The sequence below is a fragment of the Dendrobates tinctorius genome, unplaced genomic scaffold, assembly GCF_039654945.1.
Source record: "Dendrobates tinctorius isolate UK_male_01 unplaced genomic scaffold, ASM3965494v1 ptg000014l, whole genome shotgun sequence".
NCBI classification, from domain to species: domain Eukaryota; kingdom Metazoa; phylum Chordata; class Amphibia; order Anura; family Dendrobatidae; genus Dendrobates; species Dendrobates tinctorius.
In genome coordinates this window covers 12,660,457-12,673,525 of record NW_027361682.1, presented here as the reverse complement: position 1 = coordinate 12,673,525, position 13,069 = coordinate 12,660,457, and the positions used below count along the sequence as shown (strand labels likewise).

The 13,069-nt window shown below is 42.5% G+C and overlaps 1 protein-coding gene across 3 annotated transcripts in view; it reads right to left on the bottom strand.

The window, feature by feature from the left end:
- Positions 1–13,069, bottom strand: part of COX10 (cytochrome c oxidase assembly factor heme A:farnesyltransferase COX10) — a 96,344-nt gene that overhangs the window by 20,992 nt on the left and 62,283 nt on the right. The window lies entirely within an intron of this gene.

Sequence of the window (13,069 nt, the reverse complement as noted above, 5' to 3'; positions counted from 1 at the left end):
TTATGGATCGGAAATTGAAATTTCATGAGTCCCAGATAATCTGTCAGGGAAGGGTCCCCATGCATATTAGATGGTAAAAAGGTCCTTTGGCGTTGGCTAGCTTTTATCTGATATGTATGGGGCTTTAGAGGGAACCAGTCAAGACTATATTATGCCTGAAAGATGTGTTATGGCAGTAGAAGAATAAAATTGATATTAGTCTTGTCGTAATCCTGATGCGAATTAGCCTGGAAGTGCATTGGGGGAATGTCAAAGCACTTTGCGCATGGACACCTCCCCAATGCACTTCCAGGCTAATTTGCACCATCACATAGGATTATGACAAGACTAGTATCATTTTTATTCTTCTACTGCCATAACACGGGGGTTTACATGCGTTAAGTGCTCTGACACTCCCCCAATGCACTTCCATCTGTACAGGACTGAGCAGGGACAGTGACACAACCAGTAGACGGGTTTGTGAGTTTGACTATTCAGCAATGGACACTTTTGTCTGCAAAAATCCTTAAAATAACTCCACGGAAAGATTGTGTATGGTATTCACACAAAACAAGGAATTCATCTGCTGACGGGAGTGAGAAAATAGCGCAAAGACCTGCTGCACCAGCACGTGAGGAGCGCTCAGCTTCCAAAATTCTGACACTTCTCCTCCCAAATCTAAGATGTGAGCAAAATAAACAGGCAAAGTCTGTCCCGTGCCCCTGCATGATCATCCCCAGCACTGCAGTCAGCTCATTCGTCTACTGATATGGGAGATATTGACTCTCGTTCATATGTAGAGTGTCTTTTGTTTCTTCTTTGGTTTGTCATTTGATCGCTGAGCAGATTTACATTATGCAATGATTGGGTATGATTGCCGCCCTGTGCAAGGGCCAGAACTGGACAGAGAGAAGAAGCTGGGCGCAGGTAGACAGACGTTATGTGGCGGCCAATTCACTATCACTTTCTGCAAATTAAGGCTCAATATTTCTTTCTAGAAGAGAAATGAAACTTCCTAATATTCAGAGGACGCTATCTCATTGGCAGTTACTAAGTCTGACCGCAACATGCGAGATGTAGATAATAGTAGGAAAATGATGATGGATGGAGGATTCTCATTTCAGAGACTAGTTTCGGTCCCAGGGCCTGAGTGACAATAAGTCTCCTATTCCATCGGCATGCCCAATCACATCATACATGCGATTTTCACAGCTCGGACCATTCGCCAATGTACCAACTATCATGAATCATGTCATGTGCTTAGGCAGTATAAGCACTCTCCATAGCGTATGTGCACGGTTGAACCACACATGTACTGCAAGCAACTGCACTCACTTATGATGACCCATTCATTGGTATAAGACCCCGATCAGGGAGAAAAAAAAATTAAAAGAGGATTAGTATGAAACCCGGATCAGGGAAAAATCACAGGAGGATTGGTATAAGAACCCAATCAGGAAAAAAAAAAATCACAGGAGGATTGGTATAAGAACCCAATCAGGAAATACAATCACAGGAGGATTGGTAGAAGAACCCAATCAGGAAATAAAATCACAGGAGGATTGGTAGAAGAACCCAATTAGGAAAAAAATCACAGGAGGATTGGTATAAGAACCCAATCAGGAAATAAAATCACAGGAGGATTGGTATAAGAACCCAATCAGGAAATAAATTCACAGGAGGATTGGTATAAGAACCCAATCAGGAAAAAAAAAAATCACAGGAGGATTGGTATAAGAACCCAATCAGGAAATAAAATCACAGGAGGATTGGTATAAGAAACCAATCAGGAAATAAAATCACAGGAGGATTGGTATAAGAACCCAATCAGGAAATAAAATCACAGGAGGATTGGTATAAGAAACCAATCAGGAAATAAAATCACAGGAGGATTGGTATAAGAAACCAATCAGGAAATAAAATCACAGGAGGATTGGTATAAGAACCCAATCAGGAAAAAAAAAAAAAATCACAGGAGGATTGGCATAAGAACCCAATCAGGAAATAAAATCACAGGAGGATTGGTATAAGAACCCAATCAGGAAAAAAAAAAATCACAGGAGGATTGGTATAAGAACCCAATCAGGAAATAAAATCACAGGAGGATTGGTATAAGAACCCAATCAGGAAATAAAATCACAGGAGGATTGGTATAAGAACCCAATCAGGAAAAAAAAAAAAAAAAAAAAAATCACAGGAGGATTGGTAGAAGAACCCAATCAGGGAAAAATCACAGGAGGATTGGTATAAGAACCCAATCAGGAAATAAAATCACAGGAGGATTGGTATAAGAACCCAATCAGGAAAAAAAAAAAAAAAAAAAAATCACAGGAGGATTGGTAGAAGAACCCAATCAGGGAAAAATCACAGGAGGATTGGTAGAAGACCCCGATTAGGGAAAATTCACAGGAGGATAAAAAAAAAAGGCAGGCTGAAATTACTGAGCACGTCATCAGAAAATGAAACCGATTGTCACATGAGATAACACTAAAATATACAGCGTTCGTCTGGCACAACCCTTTTCAGATCTTTCCATGGCATAGAACATATACGGTGTATTCTCCCCACAGTGTTGGTTTTCTGGTACATTTATACTGATGATTCACCATTAGCATAAGTCAGTATTGGGGTCCTACACCCGGTTCCCCCATGGATGAGCTGTCATCATCACTGTACGGCATTGAAGAGCAGAGTGCCATACTCTGTGTAGTGGCTGATTTAAGGTACTGTAGGTCAGATCCCATACACGTCAATAGGACGTGAGCTGCAGTACCTGGGAACAACCACTACAGTGTATGGAGTAGTGCTTTTTCCGTGCCGTAAACGGTTTACATCCGGCCGGGGCTGGAGGGGATAACAACTAATCAGTGAGAGCGCCAGGTGTCACCTGAGAAATATTTTTCATTCTGGAGGAACGACTTGTGAATATAATGAAACATGAAACTCAGAACATAGAAAAGTGCAGTCCCTATAACACATAGGCACTAAGTGATATACTTCAATCACATGTCCAAGTCTCAATATTAAAGAACAAAGTTGTGCTTTGAACCCTGCAGCCCTGCACCATGCGCAGCCATCCCAGGGACGGTCACAAATCATAATAAAGGTAACAGCTCCGCAGCCCTCATTACACCCTCCGTCTCACCGACACACCAGTAAATGAAAGGACTCCAATCTGCCTGAGCTCAGGGACATAAAAGACAAACACAAAGTACTAATTACATGGAAAAAGCTCAACATCAAGGGGTTAAGCAAGGATGCCTCGCCATAAAGGAGATTTCGTGTGCCGACTGGCTGCACGAGTCTCACTGTACGAGAATGAGCACGAGGCCTGCAAAAGGCCATACATAAGGTATATCAAAATACAGGGTGAGCTTCATATTGCTAATCCAGGTACTCCACAGGTTTCATATTATGATAATACGAGTACAATTAAATCTCCCAATCTAATAAGTCGAATGTGAGATTTATTTAACAATAGCAATCCCAAATTAAAGTAAAGTCTCGGTCTCAAACATAGACGTTCATCAGACAGACATTCACCAGGATAAGGTTAAAATAAGGTTATTGGTGCGCACAATCTCCCTGGGCTGTTCTCTTATCCTGGTGGTGCACCAACTTGTTTCCTTCAAACCATAGCAATTTGTCTGATGAAGGTCTATATATGAGGTCAAAACGTTATTTTAAGTTGGAATTGCTATTGCTAAATAAATCTCAAATTCAACTTACAAGAGTTCCAGATTTTATTTTACTTGATTCGAACGAGTGGCATTATATCTGAGCACCTACAAAAATACAGAGTGATGTATATCCATACCTATTCTGATAATACAGGTACACCACAGCTAAACATTCAAATATTTCCTAATATAAACCAGAACAGACATCTCCCAATTTCAGCTCTTCTCCAACATTACAGATATCTTTCCTCCACCTCCAGGAGTGACCCACCGCTCTTTATTCAACTCTACACCGATCAATAAGGAACATTCGGCTTCTTCGGGGAGAAGATGACAGAACCGGACGACTGTCTGGGCTCCGAGCTCGATTCTAGTAAAGTAATCAGAGTTATTCTCCAACACTGGATGCTATTAAGATAAAGAAGTCGTATTATAAGCCGGCTCTTCTCCGATGGAATCTGGTTAATTGGGAAGTAGCACATATTGGATTTGTCTGGCCGGGTGAAGAAGAGGCCATTGATCGCTACCTTTAATAAGCTCCCTATCAGAGTGTCACAGTCCTAATTAACCTCTCTAATGTGACACTTCCAGGTCCAGATTGGCGCTAATTTACACAGAGGTGTTATATCTCGGGGCACGGCCTCACCCGCTCGCCATAGTCCATGGATCGTCTTCAGCAAGGAACAGAAAATAGCAGAGAAATCCGACTCTAGGAAGAAACGTAAAAGCCGCACACAGGACTAGTTACTCAATAAGGCATGCTGGCGATAATTAAGACCAGCTGTAAGTGTTAATTGGGGGCTTCCCTTCCGGAACTGAGAGACTTGGCGATATGCTAAGAACAGCAATCTGCGCACGTCCATTCATAAAGCCGATTGTAGGGGATGGAAGACGCCAGACTAGAGACGACCCACGTGTACAAGGAACAGTGTATCACACATGTCTGATTCACAGCCAAATCATTCATAGATTGAGCTTGTCCTCAGCAAAATGAAGAAAAAGTTTTGATCTTTATAAAGCACTGAATAACTTTACTTTCCTATATCGTAAATGTTTGGAACTTTGTCTCCCTTATTCACATCCAGAGCTTAATTCGAAGTTCTGCTGGGTGCCCTTAGAAACAGATATCAGACATCAGCCAGGGCGAGGGGTTCCCTCTTCAGGGTCACAGTATGACAGTTTGTTTTTTTTTCTAAGACACGATACTGCAGTGCCAGGCTAAGGGGTTCCATCTTGTAGGACACAGAATGGGAAGAATAGCTGGGATAAGGGCTTTCATCTCATTGGACCCAGCAGAAGAGGAGACCAACCGGTGTGAGAGCATCCTCTTGTAGGACGCAACATGGCATGAGAGTAGTTTGGGCAACAGGTTCTGTCTTGTCGGACACATTATTATTATACCAGGGGATGTCCGGTCCCTGCTATGGTTATTGGGTGAGATGTTCTGATAAGTCATACACAATACATATAACATTAGGGGGTGCCTGGTCTTTGCTTTGATTAGGGGTGAGAGGTTTCCTCATGTTGGACATATTATACTGGGGGGTGCCCGGTCTCCGCTTTGATTAGGGGTGAGACGTTCCCTCATGCTGGACATATTATACTGGGGGGGGGGGTGCCCGGTCTCTGCTTTGATTAGGGGGTGAGAGGTTCCCTCATGTCGGACATATTATACCAGGGGGGTGCCCGGTCTCCACTCTGATTAGGGTGTGAGAGGTTCCCTCATGTTGGACACATTATACCGAGGGGGGTGCCCGGTCTCAGCTTTGATTAGGGGTGAGAAGTTCCCTCACGTTGGACACATTATAAAGAGAGGGGAACTGCCCGGTCTCCTCTTTGATTAGGGGTGCGAGGTTAGGTCGGAGACGGCTCTAAGTGTTTGTTTATGAACTTTATAAACAGTTTTCCTCAAGGAGCGGACTGTGCTTCTCCTCACACTCACCACGCTGTCAGTCCAATGACCTGCCCGCATCAATACCTTCAACACAGAGATAGCAGAGAGATGGGAACCAAAGAGTTCAAAAGCTTATCCTGGGCCAGAGGGTGTAACTTCATGTCATACTTCAAGTGGATAGAGATAAGGGCTGTGGTACCTCAAGTAGAGTGTCAGCATAAAGTATGTGACCTCTGTCTGGCTTCCTACTCTTCAATGCCTCACACAAAACCTCGAAACCACTGAGAAATCTGGGAAAAATAAGAAATCCCCTCCAAAGAGTCCAAAAATAAAAGTGAGCTTACAAAGCTACCTGTACGCCATGAGACATCCATTAAGGGGCATTTACAGTCTTGAGTGTATAATAGGCAGTTGATAAAATCACTGTTTCTTGTCACTGGTGTTATTGCTGCTTACATCCGGTAGATAAAAGTGGCCTGTAATGGCCCAGCCTTGGGTCTCATGGACCGTCTCTACCAAGCTCCACAGTGTACAGATCTGTAATACCGTCTCTTTGTAAGCTCCAGCCACCTCGAAGCATCGCCATCCAGAGGCAGAGGCTACAGCTCCCATATAGATTTGTGGGAATAGAGTTGGTGGATGTGTTAATTCTCAGTCGGATCTGTATTCGAACACCCACAAACTAACAGGAATGTAAAGAAAAACAAGACGCACAACATTACACAACACGGTGCATAAGTCTAAGTACAGAAGAGGCATCTGCCATCACCGGAGAATAGTGCTACACACGGAGTGCAAGCCACTGCACGGCCGGACAAACATTTACCACTGACATTTCTCTTGTTGAGATGTTTTTATGAAAAGTGTAGTGATTCACTACATACATTACATTACTGATCCTGTACTGATGCTGAGTTACATCCTGTATTATACCCCAGAGCTGCACTCGCTATTCAGCTGGTGCAGTCACTGTGTATATACATTACATTACTTATCCTGTGCTGATCCTGAGTTACACCCTGTATTATACCCCAGAGCTGCACTCACTATTCTTGCTGGTGCAGTCACTGTGTACATACATTACATTACTTATCCTGTACTGATCCTGAGTTACATCCTGTATTATACCCCAGAGCTGCACTCACTATTCTTCTGGTGCAGTCAATGTGTACATACATTACATTACTTATCCTGTACTGATCCTGAGTTACATCCTGTATTATACCCCAGAGCTGCACTCACTATTCTGCTGGTGCAGTCAATGTGTACATACATTACATTACTTATCCTGTACTGATCCTGAGTTACATCCTGTATTATACTCCAGAGCTGCACGCACTGTTCTGCTGGTGCAGTCACTATGTACATACATTACATTACTTATCCTGTACTGATCCTGAGTTAGATCCTGTATTATACTCCAGAGCTGCACTCACTATTCTGCTGGTGCAGTCACTGTGTACATACATTACATTACTTATCCTGTACTGATCCTGAGTTACATCCTGTATTATACTCCAGAGCTGCTCTCGCTATTCTGCTGCTGCAGTCACTGTGTATATACATTATATTACTGATCCTGTACTGATCCTGAGTTACATCCTGTATTACACTCCAGAGCTGCACTCACTATTCAGCTGGTGCAGTCACTGTGTATATACATTACTTATCCTGTACTGATCCTGAGTTACACCCTGTATTATACCCCAGAGCTGCACTCACTATTCTTGCTGGTGCAGTCACTGTGTACATACATTACATTACTTATCCTGTACTGATCCTGAGTTACATCCTGTATTATACTCCAGAGCTGCACTCACTGTTCTGCTGGTGCAGTCACTATGTACATACATTACATTACTTATCCTGTACTGATCCTGAGTTACATCCTGTATTATACTACAGAGCTGCACTCACTATTCTGCTGGTGCAGTCACTGTGTACATACATTACATTACTTATCCTGTACTGATCCTGAGTTACATCCTGTATTATACTCCAAGCTGCACTCACTATTCTGCTGGTGCAGTCACTGTGTACATACATTACCTATCCTGTACTGATCCTGAGTTACATCCTGTATTATACTCCAGAGCTGCACTCACTATTCTGCTGGTGCAGTCATTGTGTACATACATTACATTACTTATCCTGTACTGATCCGGAGTTACATCCTGTATTATACTACAGAGCCGCACTCACTATTCTGCTGGTGCAGTCACTGTGTACATACAATACTTATCCAGTACTGATCCCAAGTTACCTCCTGTATTATACCCCAGAGCTGCACTCACTATTCTGCTGGTGCAGTCACTGTGTACATACATTACCTATCCTGTACTGATCCTGAGTTACATCCTGTATTATACTCCAGAGCTGCACTCACTATTCTGCTGGTGGAGTCACCGTGTACATACATTACATTACTTATCCTGTGCTGATCCTGAGTTACATGCTGTATTATCCTCCAGAGCTGCACTCACTATTCTGCTGGTGCAGTCACTGTATACATACATTACATTACTTATCCTGTACTGATCCTGAGTTACATCCTGTATTATACTCCAGAGCTGCACTCACTATTCTGCTGGTGCAGTTAATGTGTATATACATTACATTACTTATCCTGTACTGATCCTGAGTTACATCCTGTATTATACCCCAGAGCTGCACTCACTATTCTGCTGGTGCAGTCACTGTGTACATACATTACATTACTTATCCTGTACTGATCCTGATCTACATTCTGTATTATACTCCAGAGCTGCACTCACTATTCTGCTGGTGCAGTCACTGTGTACATACATTACATTACTTATCCTGTACTGATCCTGAGTTACATCCTGTATTATACTCCAAGCTGCACTCACTATTCTGCTGGTGCAGTCACTGTGTACATACATTACCTATCCTGTACTGATCCTGAGTTACATCCTGTATTATACTCCAGAGCTGCACTCACTATTCTGCTGGTGCAGTCATTGTGTACATACATTACATTACTTATCCTGTACTGATCCTGAGTTACATCCTGTATTATACTACAGAGCCGCACTCACTATTCTGCTGGTGCAGTCACTGTGTACATACAATACTTATCCTGTACTGATCCCGAGTTACCTCCTGTATTATACCCCAGAGCTGCACTCACTATTCTGCTGGTGCAGTCACTGTGTACATACATTACTTATCCTGTACTGATCCTGAGTTACATCCTGTATTATACTCCAGAGCTGCACTCTCTATTCTGCTGGTGGAGTCACCGTGTACATACATTACATTACTTATCCTGTGCTGATCCTGAGTTACATGCTGTATTATCCTCCAGAGCTGCACTCACTATTCTGCTGGTGCAGTCACTGTATACATACATTACTTATCCTGTACTGATCCTGAGTTACATCCTGTATTATACTCCAGAGCTGCACTCACTATTCTGCTGGTGCAGTTAATGTGTATATACATTACATTACTTATCCTGTACTGATCCTGAGTTACATCCTGTATTATACCCCAGAGCTGCACTCACTATTCTGCTGGTGCAGTCACTGTGTACATACATTACATTACTTATCCTGTACTGATCCTGATCTACGTTCTGTATTATACTCCAGAGCTGCACTCACTATTCTGCTGGTGCAGTCACTGTGTACATACATTACATTACTTATCCTGTACTGATCCTGAGTTACATCCTGTATTATACTCCAAGCTGCACTCACTATTCTGCTGGTGCAGTCACTGTGTACATACATTACCTATCCTGTACTGATCCTGAGTTACATCCTGTATTATACTCCAGAGCTGTACTCACTATTCTGCTGGTGCAGTCATTGTGTACATACATTACATTACTTATCCTGTACTGATCCTGAGTTACATCCTGTATTATACTACAGAGCCGCAATCACTATTCTGCTGGTGCAGTCACTGTGTACATACAATACTTATCCTGTACTGATCCCGAGTTACCTCCTGTATTATACCCCAGAGCTGCACTCACTATTCTGCTGGTGCAGTCACTGTGTACATACATTACTTATCCTGTACTGATCCTGAGTTACATCCTGTATTATACTCCAGAGCTGCACTCTCTATTCTGCTGGTGGAGTCACCGTGTACATACATTACATTACTTATCCTGTGCTGATCCTGAGTTACATGCTGTATTATCCTCCAGAGCTGCACTCACTATTCTGCTGGTGCAGTCACTGTATACATACATTACTTATCCTGTACTGATCCTGAGTTACATCCTGTATTATACTCCAGAGCTGCACTCACTATTCTGCTGGTGCAGTTAATGTGTATATACATTACATTACTTATCCTGTACTGATCCTGAGTTACATCCTGTATTATACCCCAGAGCTGCACTCACTATTCTGCTGGTGCAGTCACTGTTTACATACATTACATTACTTATCCTGTACTGATCCTGATCTACGTTCTGTATTATACTCCAGAGCTGCACTCACTATTCTGCTGGTGCAGTCACTGTGTACATACATTACATTACTTATCCTGTACTGATCCTGAGTTACATCCTGTATTATACTCCAAGCTGCACTCACTATTCTGCTGGTGCAGTCACTGTGTACATACATTACCTATCCTGTACTGATCCTGAGTTACATCCTGTATTATACTCCAGAGCTGTACTCACTATTCTGCTGGTGCAGTCATTGTGTACATACATTACATTACTTATCCTGTACTGATCCTGAGTTACATCCTGTATTATACTACAGAGCCGCACTCACTATTCTGCTGGTGCAGTCACTGTGTACATACAATACTTATCCTGTACTGATCCCGAGTTACCTCCTGTATTATACCCCAGAGCTGCACTCACTATTCTGCTGGTGCAGTCACTGTGTACATACATTACTTATCCTGTACTGATCCTGAGTTACATCCTGTATTATACTCCAGAGCTGCACTCTCTATTCTGCTGGTGGAGTCACCGTGTACATACATTAGATTACTTATCCTGTGCTGATCCTGAGTTACATGCTGTATTATCCTCCAGAGCTGCACTCACTATTCTGCTGGTGCAGTCACTGTATACATACATTACATTACTTATCCTGTACTGATCCTGAGTTACATCCTGTATTATACTCCAGAGCTGCACTCACTATTCTGCTGGTGCAGTTAATGTGTATATACATTACTTATCCTGTACTGATCCTGAGTTACATCCTGTATTATACCCCAGAGCTGCACTCACTATTCTGCTGGTGCAGTCAATGTGTACATACATTACATTACTTATCCTGTACTGATCCTGAGTTACATCCTGTATTATACTCCAGAGCTGCACTCACTATTCTGCTGGTGCAGTCACTGTGTACATACATTACTTATCCTGTACTGATCGTGAGTTACATCCTGCATTATACCCCAGAGCTGCACTCACTATTATGCTGGTGGAGTCACTGTGTACATACATTACTTATCCTGTACTGATCCTGAGTTACATCCTGTATTATACCCCAGAGCTGCACTCACTATTCTGCTGGTGCAGTCACTGTGTACATACATTACATTACTTATCCTGTACTGATCCTGAGTTACATCCTGTATTATACTCCAGAGCTGCACTCACTATTCTGCTGGTGCAGTCACTGTGTACGTACATTACATTACTTATCCTGTACTGATCGTGAGTTACATCCTGTATTATACCCCAGAGCTGCACTCACTATTATGCTGGTGGAGTCACTGTGTACATACATTACTTATCCTGTACTGATCCTGAGTTACATCCTGTATTATACCCCAGAGCTGCACTCTCTATTCTGCTGGTGCAATCAATGTGTACATACATTACATTACTTATCCTGTACTGATCCTGAGTTACATCCTGTATTATACCCCAGAGCTGCACTCACTATTCCGCTGGTGCAGTCACTGTGTACATACTGTTAGGTCCATATATATTTGGACAGAACATTTTTCTAATTTTGGTTCTAGACATTACCACAATTAATTTTAAACAAAACAATTCAGATGCAGTTGAAGTTCAGACTTTCAGCTTTAATTTGAGGGTATCCACATTAAAATTGGATGAAGGGTTTAGTAGTTTCTGCTCCTTAACATGTGCCACCCTGTTTTTAAAGGGACCAAAAGTAATTGGACAGATTAAATAATTGTAAATAAAATGTTCATTTCTAGTACTTGGTTGAAAACCCTTTGTTGGCAATGACTGCCTGAAGTCTTGAACATCACCAGACTCTGTGTTTCCTCCTTTTTGATGCTCTGCCAGGCCTTCACTGCGGTGGTTTTCAGTTGCTGTTTGTTTGTGGGCCTGTCTGTCTGAAGTTTAGTCTTTAACAAGTGAAATGCATGCTCAATTGGGTTGAGATCAGGTGACTGACTTGGCCATTCAAGAATATTCCACTTCTTTGCTTTAATAAACTCCTGGGTTGCTTTGGCTTTATGTTTTGGGTCATTGTCCATCTGTAGTATGAAACGACGACCAATCAGTTTGGCTGCATTTGGCTGGATCTGAGTATGGCTCTGAATACCTCAGAATTCATTCGGCTGCTTCTGTCCTGTGTCACATCATCAATAAACACTAGTGACCCAGTGCCACTGGCAGCCATGCATGCCCAAGCCATCACACTACCTCCGCCGTGTTTACAGATGATGTGGTATGCTTTGGATCATGAGCTGTACCACGCCTTCACAATACTTTTCTCTTTCCATTATTCTGGTAGAGGTTGATCTTGGTTTCATCTGTCCAAAGAATGTTCTTCCAGAACTGTGCTGGCTTTAGATGTTTTTTTAGCAAAGTCCAGTCTAGCCTTTTGATTCTTGATGCTTATGAGTGGCTGGCACTGTGCAGTGAACCCTCTGTATTTACTTTCATGCAGTCTTCTCTTTATGGTAGATTTGGATATTGATACGCCTACCTCCTGGAGAGTGTTGTTCACTTGGTTGGCTGTTGTGAAGGGGTTTCTCTTCACCATGGAGATTATTCTGCGATCATCCACCACTGTTGTCTTCCGTGGGCGCCCGGGTCTTTTTGCATTGATGAGTTCACCAGTGCTTTCTTTCTTTCTCAGGATGTACCAAACTGTAGATTTTGCCACTCCTAATGTTGTAGCAATTTCTCGGATGGGTTTTTTCTGTTTTTGCAGCTTAAGGATGGCTTGTTTCACCTGCATGGAGAGCTCCTTTGACCGCTGGTTTCCTTCACAGCAAAACCTTCCAAATGCAAGCAGCACACCTCAAATCAACTCCAGGCCTTTTATCTGCTTAATTGAGAATGACATAATGAAGGGATTGCCCACACCTGTCCATGAAAGAGCCTTGGAGTCAATTGTCCTATTACTTTTGGTCCTTTTAAAAACAGGGTGGCACATGTTAAGGAGCTGAAACCCCTAAACCCTTCATCCAATTTTAATGTGGACATACATTACATTACTTATCCTGTACTGACCCTGAGTTACCTCCTGTATTATTCTCCAGAGCTGTACTCACTATTCTGCTAGTGCAGTCACTGTGC